We start from the raw sequence: 10,637 nt of genomic DNA on the forward strand, positions 1-10,637 counted from the left end.
GCGTGTGTCTTGCTCTGGGTCACCAGCACTGCTTTCTAGTCACCTCATTACAGGTCACGGATGACATCTCAGTCACAACATCACGGTTGCCTCAAGTACCTCACGTGTTTTTTCAGAGGAACACTGCACCAAACGCCATTGGTAACCAGAAGGGGATTTGCTGCTTGAGTTTTGCAGTCCTTTGAGTGCCCTTTGCCTCTTGACATGCTTGGAGAGAAAATGGTGTCAACCTGGTTCTGTCATTTCTAGTCACATGGCCTTGGGTAGCTGAGTCCAGGCTACCCCATTTCTTTAGCTGTGGGACTGATGTCAAGGTTATGGTCTTCATGGTGTTGGAAACACGGTGTTTGTAAGATGCTGGATCCAGGGCCCCAATGCCAGGACTGCTCAACTGTCTTGAGATGTGAGCTCTCCGAATGGATAACTCTAAGAGAGAAACTCTTTCTCCTGTTAGGAAAAATGGAACCATAAAAACCGATGTTCTCACAAATGGGGTCCTCTGTTACCCCTTTATGGCTCAAAACATCCCAGAAGGGGCAGGAATAGCAAGAGCTGCAGCAGGGAAGTGGGGGAAGACTGTGCACTGCTCTTTCGGAGGACCCATGTTTAGTCTCTGTCACCCTCACAGGGGCGAGTCACAAGCACCTGAAACGTCAGCTCTAAGGTTCTGTATTTTCTTCTGTCCTCTGCAGGTGCCCACATGAATGCTTGTGCATATGTGTATACAAACCACGAGAGGAAGGCTAGTCAGGAGGAGGAAGGGGACTGGCAAGCATCTGGGGGGACCAGAGAGAGTGAAATATATCCAGGTGTGAAAGTGTTACAATGAGCCCCATGTGTATAATTAACAGTTCCTTTAAAAAGGGAGGGGGTGGATAAAAGTATATCTTTCAAAGCAAAGCATTATTATTTACTCAGAATTTTCACACATTATTTCCCTAGACCAGAGTTGCAAAGTGGGCTCTTCCCCAGGCCACGACCAAGGAGAAGGTTCTAGATGTTCCTGTGCAAGTGGTAGCATGGAATAGAGTTTGGAGACAGACCCCAACTGTCTCCACTGTCCTGAACCTGGAACATCTGCCAAGATGGCACTTGTAGCTGAGGTTGGCAGTGTGTAGGGACCAGCAACACAGCAGCAAGCAGAACAGACTGGGTCCTGCTCTAAAGAGCAGACGTGTATATGAGAAGCAGGGGCCCATGTCTGTGTTAAAGCAGAATAGACTGGGTCCTGCTCTAAAGAGTGGACGTGTATATGAGAAGCAGGGGCCCGTGTCTGTGTTATTCCTGCACACAGAGGGCAGGCACAGAGATCAGAGGTTCAAGATCAATCTCAGCTACAGCTGTAGAGAGTTCAAGGCCAACTTGGGGTATTGAGACTCCATCACAACAGCAAACAGTCAGTAGACACGAGGTGCAGTCCTGCTGGTGTCCTCCTGTGACCCCAACACTTGGGAGGTTGTAGCTGAAACAATTTAAACGTATCCCTATTTAGCTTACAAATGAACGCGACTCAGACTGTGGTTATTGTATTTAGCTTTGACAATTACTGGGGTGTGTGGGGATGGTAACCCTTAATCTATTTCTCCAACTGTGGGCCTGGCTACTTCCCCAGTGGTGTACCCCAGATACTGGCTGTTTCCCTCCTGACCATGTGCTCAGGGTCCATCTCCTGTCATGGTGGCTTCCTCCTCCTCCTCTCTCTGTCCTTTCTTCCCTCCCCTCCTCTGCAACCCCAAACAGGTAACTCGTACCCCTCCCCCCAACCTCGAATCCCTCCAGTAACTGGCTGTAACCATTTTTATCTAACCATTAGTTTTCAATTAAGGAACAAGATTTGCACAACAAAAGCTGGCAAACGTGAGAATTCACTTGTAAGCCTAGCTCTTTGGGGTACAGAATTTAGCATACAATCCATAGCAACGGACCAAACCTCAGCAGGAAGAGGCAGGTGGATCAGCAACACGAGATTACTCTAGGCTACATGAGACCTTGTCTCAAAACACAAGAAAAGGAAAACTGGATGTGAGCCGGATCACCTTGTTCGTATGTGCATATATATACATATATATGTGTATGCTTGTATATGTGTGTATGTTTGTGTATGTATATATATGTATGTGTGTGTGTGTGTGCATGTTTGTGTGTGTAGTGTGTGTGTATGTTTGTGTGTGTATACATGTGTGAATGTTTGTGTGTATGTATATGTCTGTGTGTATGTATACATGTGTGTATGTTTATGTGTGCATGGATGTATATGTGTGTGTACATGTGTATGTATGTGTATGTTTGTGTATATATGTGTATGTATGTGTGTGTTTGTATGTGCATGGATGTATATGTATGTTTGTGTGTGTGCATGTGTGTGTGAGTATATGTGTGTATGTGTGTATGTGTGTGTGTTTAAAACAGGAGTGTGATGTGCCGGGGAGGTGAGGGATGATGGTGAGACCTGGATGAGTGGCCATGAAGGCACTAGAGGAGGTCCAGGAGCCGGTGCTCAGCTCTGCAGTAGAAGGAGGACGGTACATTCTAGAAGGTAAGGAAGTCACCGGGGCTGGAGCACAGTTGGGAGGGAGAGCTGAGGAGGGTAAAGTGCAAGGTGGCCACTGGTTCAAAGCCATATCCAGGCTTCCAGGGAGACCTGACATCCGGGTAAGCTCCAGACACCCCTTTGGATTCTTCTTGTCAGTTTTGCCCGGGACACTCTGAACATGGGAACACTGAAAGACAACTGGTTGTTTACTGAGATTCTGATTTCCCCAGGTGGCTTGATTGGAACTGGTAAAACATGACGCCTCACCGGCCTGGCTTTAAGTGCGGTGGAGAGAGCCATGTTCATCCTGAGATTGGGTAGCGCTTCACCAGGAGGCAGCCAGCTCCAGGGAGTCAAGGTGTGCAGAGCTGCTGAGGTTGGGTTAGGGTGGGTCCCCACCTCAGAGCCACAGATGTCTGTGGCCAAGCCCTTTGATTTAGGTCCCTTGGACATGCCTCTCCTCACCCTCGCGTGAGAGCTGCCCAACCAGACAGGCTTCTGACCCTGGGTTTGTTCTTGTGGTTCAAAAGTGAGTCATGTCTGGGCCAAGAGTTTCCTGGATGGGAGTGGTGGCTCCTTCTCAGGCTTCAGGGTTCAAAGGTCATCTGTCTGCAGAATTAAAGGCTCTGGGACCAGAGGGCTCTGTGTGAGAGTCCTGCCTGGCTCCCTCAGGGAAACCATTTCTCCTTTAGGACACAATTTCCTTGTCAGTAAAATGGAACTACAGACAACACATCCAGAGGGGGCTGTGTCAGGGTTGAGGGGGAGTGTGGTGTGCCTGAGAAGTAATGGAGACAGGTATTACAATGACCTGGGAGGCAGCAGGGGCTTAATTGCTGTCACGTGTTCCTTCCCTCTCTCACATGTCTCCAGAAGGCTCAAAAGGCAGGAAGGACAAGATGAACCACACGCACCCTGCAGGAGCGCAGAGAGGTTTGTGTAGTGCGCTTCGTGTGTGGACAGCCTGGGTCCCAGTCACAGCTCTACTACGACAGAGCCTGACAGCAAGCATAGACTGTGGTACCAAGCCAGTGTGGCAGTGAGCCACAGAACTTGATGTCTAGACCGTGAAATCCGCGCTCCAAATGATTTCCACACAGCTGGATGTCAAAGGTCACTAGAGTTGCTCCCAGCCATTCAAGTCTCAGGGTATGGGCTGATGGCAGGCAGGTGCCAGGCGGGTGGCAGGTAGCTGTGGTTCAATCCCGCTTGCTCTCCATGAAGACCCATCCTTGCTGCTTGCTGCCACACTGGCCCCTCTTGCACGCACTTCTGCCCCATCTGTCTTTCCTGGCTTCAACAGCTCCACACAGGGCTTTGGGAGCTTGGCCTGTCTTCTTTCCTCTGACTCCCAGAAAGGAGTGAACACTTGTCCAGTTGCTTTTGCTGGGTTCATAACCACCTAAGACTGGAGATGAGGGTCCAGGCTTTGCCCACTGGAGTGCTCTTGATGTCTTTTCTGTAATGGATGTCACACAAGTGGGACCCTGACTCTGAAACCTGTCCTCAGGCATCAAACCAGCCTTACCACGAATGTATGGGACAGCCTAGGGCCTTTTGGGATGAACTGAAATATGGCGGAGCAAGGTGTGTGTGTGTGTGTGTGTGTGTGTGTGTGGAGAGAGAGAGAGAGAGAGAGAGAGAGAGAGAGAGAGAGAGAGAGAGAGAGTTGTGTTAAATGATCAGGGACTGTTGGAGGCTCCTTGTTCTCCACATTGGTTTTGTGGAGAAGAGGGACAACTTCCAGCTATCTGGGGATAATGGCAGTCCACACTGCTGTCCCTCCTGGTCTGTGACCCCATCTCAGGTCATCCCCCACCATACACAACCTTCTGACACATGTCCTTTTTCCTTCTCTCAAGCATGCCCTGCATGCTCCGACCCTAGGGCTTAAACGTGCTGTTTGGTCTTCCTGGGAGACCCTTTCTTCTCAGAGAGGGCTTGGGCCTGGCTGGGTACAAGGCAATGGATAGGTTATAAGATAATGCACTTGGAATTTGCCCAGAGGCCTCTACACTATTCCCACATGTCTGCACACATTCATGTTTCACCAAGCACATGTGAGGGCCTTCCTTGATTCCCATTCCTATCAACACGCTTATCATCTGTTCTTTTGATAATGGCCATTGTGGTGGTTTGAACATGCTTGGCCCAGGGAGTGGCACTATTAGGACGTGTGGCCTTATTGGAGTAGGTGTGGCCTTGTTGGAGGAAGTGTGTCACTGTGGGTGTTGTGTTTATAAAAAGGAAGCCAGGGGTATGTTTGGTGGAGGTACAGTATGGTGTGGGAGAAGGGGGTGCCTCTGGGGGCCTATGCTGAGGCACCCCTTACCCCTGAAGGACCAGCTACAGGATGGTATAGTATAGAATAGAATTTGTTTAGGGCATGGGGAGGAGAGTTGAGGGAGTAGTAGAGAAAGAAAGAGAGAGGGAGAGAGAGAGAGGAAGAAGGAGAAGGAGAAAGAGAAAAAGAAGAAGGAGGAAGAGAAGAAGGAGGAGGAGAAGAAGACGAGGAGGAGGAGGAAGAAGAGGAGGAGGAGGAGGAGGAGAAGAGGCTGGCCATGAGCTTATGAAGAGAGAGAGGGAGGGGAATGAAGAGAGAGGGGGCAGAGAGGAAAGAGGGGAAGAGAAAAAGAACAAGAGCAAGAGAGTGAGAAGCAGGCAAGCAGCCCCTTTAATAGTGAGTCAGGCACACCTGGCTGTTGCCAGGTAACTGTGGGGAGGAGCCTAGATGAATGCCAATATTGGGGGTTGGCAATGAGACCCTCCTCCTTACCACAGGGGAGCCAGTCTTCTAGCAGCCTTCAGATAAAGATATAGAACTCTCAGCTCCTCCTGCACCATGCCTGCCATGATGATAATGGACTGAACCTCTGAACCTGTAAGCCAGGGCCAATTGAGCGTTGTCCTTATAGGAGTTGCCTTGGTCATGGAGTTTCTTCACAGCACTGAAACCCTAACTAGGACAGCCATCTGGACAGGTGGGAGGCCGGCTAGCACGGTCGGTGGCTCTGACCTGTATTTCCCTGGGGACTAGAGATGCTCTGAGTATTCCATCCTGGTTGCTGCTCATGCTTGCCTCTCCCTGGACCCAGAAGAGGACTCACACCCGTCACCTTCCAGGCTGAGTCCAAGAGAAAGGACAGTTCCTTCAGTAAACGATATTGGGGGAAAAAATGGATATCTACACACCGAAGAGTGAAAGTTACCAACTCAAAATGGATCAAAAACCTGACACAAAGAAACTACAAGAAGAAAACACACAGGGCTGGTGAGATGGCTCAGTGGGTAAGAGCACCCGACTGCTCTTCCGAAGATCCAGAGTTCAAATCCCAGCAACCACATGGTGGCTCACAACCATCCGTAACGGGATCTGGCGCCCTCTTCTGGAGTGTCTGAAGACGGCTACAGTGTACTTACATATAATGAATAAATAAATCTTAAAAAAAAAAAAAAAGAAAGAAAACACACAGCCTAGACCAAGTAGCCCAGGCTGGCTCCAACTTGCTGTCCTTCTACCTCAGCCTCCCAACTGCTGTGACTACACGTCTGCACCACCATGATGACCCTGCACCTGCCTGTTCTCTTTGTTTCCTCTTTCCTGGTTCTGGCTGCGTCAGGAGCCAACGGCTATCTGTCCTTCTGTGGAGATGCCAAGGCATCGACAGACATCGACATCGTCTCTGGAGTTGGAGTTCCTGGGGATTTTGCATCACAGCACCATCCATTTTCTTCTGTGTTAGAAGACTGCTAGACCTAATTAAACAATCCTTGGAGCACCTCCTCCTCCTCCCATTTGAATACAAATGAACCCCCCCCATCACCCCCACCACTGACATTAGCATTCAGGTCAGTGGCTCTGAAGGAAAGCAAAGGCCACAATGATTTCAAAGTCAGTCAATCCAGAGCTGCTCACCTGCAGGGAAGGCTCTGGCTGACACTTTCCTTTTTTCTTTTTTTTTGGAGTGGTTTTGGTATTTCTTTTCTTTTTTTATTATTAAATATTTTCTTCATTTACTTTTCAAATGCTATCCTGAAGTCCCCTATACCCCCCCCACCCCCCCCCCCCCCCCCCCCCCCCCCCCCCCCGCCCTGCTCCCCAACCCACCCATTTGTGCTTCCTGGCCCTGGCATTCCCCTGTACTGGAGCATATGATCTTCGCAAGACCAAGGGCCTCTCCTCCCGTTGATGGCCGACTAGGCCATCCTCTGCTACATAAGCAACTAGAGACACAGCTCTGGGGTTTCTGGTTAGTTCATATTGTTGTCCCTCCTATAGGGTTGCAGACTCCTTTAGCTCCTTGGGTACTTTCTCTAGTTCCTCCATTGGGGGCCCTGTGTTCCATCCAATAGATGACTGTGAGCATCCACTTCTGTATTTGCCAGGCACTGGCATAGCCTCACAAGAGACAGCTATATCAGGGACCTGTCAGCAAAATCTTGCTGGCATATGCAATAGTGTCTGGCTTGTTCATAGCAGCCTTATTTATAATAGCCAGAAATATAGAAAGCTGGAAAGAATCCAGATGTCCCTCAACAGAGGAATGGATACAGAAATCGTGGTACATTTACACAATGGAGTACTACTCAGCAATAAAAAACAATGAATTTATGAAATTCCTAGGCAAATGGATGTACCTGGAGGATATCATCCTGAGTGAGGTAATCCAATCACAAAAGAAGTCACTCGATATGCACTCACTGATAAGTGGATATTAACCCAGAAACTTAGAATACCCAAGATACAATTTGCAAAACACATGAAACTCAAGAAGAAGGAAGACCAAAGTGTGGATACTTCGTTCCTCCTTAGAATGGGGAACAAAATACCCATGGAAGGAGTTACAGAGACAAAGTTCAGAGCTGAGACAGAAGAAAGGACCATTCAGAGACTGCCCCACCCGGGAATCCATTCCATAAGCAACCACCAAACCCAGACACTATGACTGACACTTTCAATGAGTCCCCTCAGAGCAGCTCCAGGGTTTTGCACAGGCCTGGCGGGACACTGGCAGCTACTAGAACTGCTTCAGAGGGTGCATGGTGAGCAATGAACATTTGTAAGTCAAGAAGTGTGAACAAAAGAGTATACTGTGTGACACAATGACACACACACACTACAGCCTCTTATTATCATCATCATCATCACCACCATCATCACCATCATTACATCTTTATTTTCTCTTGTTGGGGAGGTTGCAAGGGCAGAAGGCAGATAGGAAGGAAGGAGAAAAATGAGTGGGACTGGGGTGCATGATGTGAAAGTCACAAAAAGAATCAGTCAAAATGTAAAACAACAAATATATGGCCCTACTGGGGCCACTCCTAGTCACCCCACCACTATCACTGAGTGAACAGGGTGTGTGGGTGAGCTGGTGAGGGATCAGGTGGGCTGCTGCACCTCAGGGTGTTCTATGCCTTAATCAGCTCTGTCTTCTCACTCATTTCTGGGGTGCTACCCGAGGGCCACGGCTCATCAGAGCTTTCTCTGCTCTCTAAGGGATCCTTTTCAGAACCCAACTCCTTTCTGTGGCATAGGAGGAAGGAGCACGGGATGGGACAGCCCTGGTGAGTACAGCAGCTCCGTGAAGAACACTTCAGTTCTCCAGGGCCTGCCTCAAGGCCGGGCTCACGATGTTGCACGGTCACCCCTCTCCCAGGGCCTGCCTCAAGGCCGGCCTCACAATGTTGCACGGTCACCCCTCCCTTTGGGTTTTAGGAAGATGGTATTAACTTGTAAAGATGCCAGGTCAGAATGGCGGGTGGGTCCATCCTGGCTTGCAGAAGTAGAGGTGGCACCCCGCTGCCCCGGGGAGTTGGTTTAGACAGTCTAGCAGAACATAAATACTTTCAAAACTACTGTAGAATCAGCCCAGATAACAGATTCCTACGAGGGATACTAGCTACTACCCAAAGTCGGCAGAGATTTGGATGCCTGGACCCCTGATGCTGAGCACATGGTCCCACTCTGATTGGTGGTGTCCTGTGAGACCAGGATCACACAAGGGTGGAAGACTCTCGTGTGTATAGGATGGCATTGGGGTGCTTGTAGAAACACAGGAGGCCTGGCTCCCCAGCGCTCCCCGCCCTCCCCGAGGAGCTTGACTTCTCCAAGGACCGCCAGACAGGCTGTTGCTGCTTCAGATACCTAGGGTTGGAGGAACAAAGAGGAAATTCCCAAGATCGGCAGGTGGGCGGGGCCCTGGGCTGGTGGGCGGGGCCCTGGGCTGGTGGGCCTAAGAGACATGGGGTGACTGTGTTGGTGCCTGTCTTCTGTGGTCCGCAGAAGCTGGGAGACAGAAGGGGCCTCTTGGGTCCGTATCACCCAGAGGAAGAAAGGGGGCCAGAGGTAGGATAGTGTGAGAAATGTAGGGGGTGCTTAGACTTTGGATAGACAGACCTGAGTCATCTTCACTTATGACCCACCAGATCTGTGACCTTGGGTGAGCTTTCTAGTGGATGGCTGTTGGGTACCGGGTTTCAGTTCGACAGGAAACTTAAGTCCTGATGTATGTAGGTGTGATAGCTGATGCCGATCATTAACTGGACAGATCACCTAGAGTCGAGCCTTTGCGGGAGGCCTGTGAGGGAGTCTGTAGATCGGATTAACTGACCTGGAGGGTTCACACTGAATGTGGATGGGATCCTCTTATGGGCTTGAACAAAAAAGGCTGATGTGAGGTGGGTACCCACACTCATCTTCCCGACTGTGGGTGCCTTGTGACCAGATGCCTCAGGCTCCTGCCGCCAAACCATTACGGACTACATCCCTCAAACCACGAGCCAAATAAGTCCTTACTCCCGAAGGTTGATTTTGTCCCAGGGTACTGGATGAGATGAAAAATGAACTAACCCAGTTCTCAGGCGGCAGAGGCAGGGGGATTCCTGTGAGTTGGAGACTAGCCTGGTCTACATAGTGAGTTCCAGGACAGCCAGGGCAACACAGTGAGACCCTAAAAATAACTAGCCCAACAAGTAACAATCATTAATTGAATATTTTGAAATCATAAGCAAAGGAATTTTAGGTTTTCAACCCAGGCGTATGATAAATGCTGAGGGGGCCCTGAGCTGATTTCAAAGCAAAGGAAGCAGATAAATTAAACAAACAAACAAACAAAACAGTGCCTTATGAATTAAACACCTGTTTTAGAAATCTAATCTTTACTTGGTTGTGGTGTGAAGTTATGTGTTCTTCGCTTCCCTCACCCATAGGTAACAGTCTCCGTGCTTCTGGGCTCATGAGAGTTTCACTCCATCACAGCCTAGGAATGGGGACACTGCAGCTCTTGGTCTTCTGATGACATTTCCCCTTAGCCCAAGTCCTGAAGCCGAGCTGCCAGACAGACACCCAAGGGAAAGCGCTGGGATCCGAGAGCTCAGCTTTCCTTCCCCTCTTTAGTGCGAGGAAGTAGCGGGCTAAACCAGCAAATCGACTTTCTCCAGGCTACTCCTGGGTCAAGGGCAGGCTGGGATGCTGACCCTACTTAAAAAATTAATTATGTTGGCCATAGTGGCACGTGCCTTTAATCCCACCACTCAGTAGGCAGAAGCCTACTCTGTGAGTTCGAGACCAGCCTGGTCTACATAGTGAGTTCTAGGCCACCCTGAGCCACATAAAGAGATCTTGCCTTAAAAAAATTATATATTTGTCATTATTTTTTTCTGCATATGATGTGTGGAGAGTGGGTCACAGGAATGCTGCTGCGTGCATATGAGAACAGAGCACAGCTTTTGGGGGTCGGTTCTTCCTCTCTAGTGTGGACTCCAGGGCGTAGATTCAGGCTATCAGGTTTGCTCAGCCTGTATTTTTACCCACTGAGCCATCTCTCCAGCCCCTACCCCTGCTTCTAGCTGTAAAAAGTTTCAGGGGTCCGAATGGTTGGTGGGTTGTACAGAGCACACTCTGCCTAAGTGCCAGCGGCTGATGTCCAGATGCTCACTTCAAGTGCCCTGCTGTCCAGGAGGATGCCCCTTCCTCTGTTTACTCCTACACGTGTCACTAGAAAACAGGCAGCTACTCCTGTGCTCCTTTTAAATTTTTTATCTATCTATCTATCTATCTATCTATCTATCTATCTATCTATCTATCTATGTATCTATCTAT

This window comes from Mus caroli, chromosome 2 (assembly GCF_900094665.2).
Source record: "Mus caroli chromosome 2, CAROLI_EIJ_v1.1, whole genome shotgun sequence".
In the NCBI taxonomy this organism is placed as follows: Eukaryota; Metazoa; Chordata; class Mammalia; order Rodentia; family Muridae; genus Mus; species Mus caroli.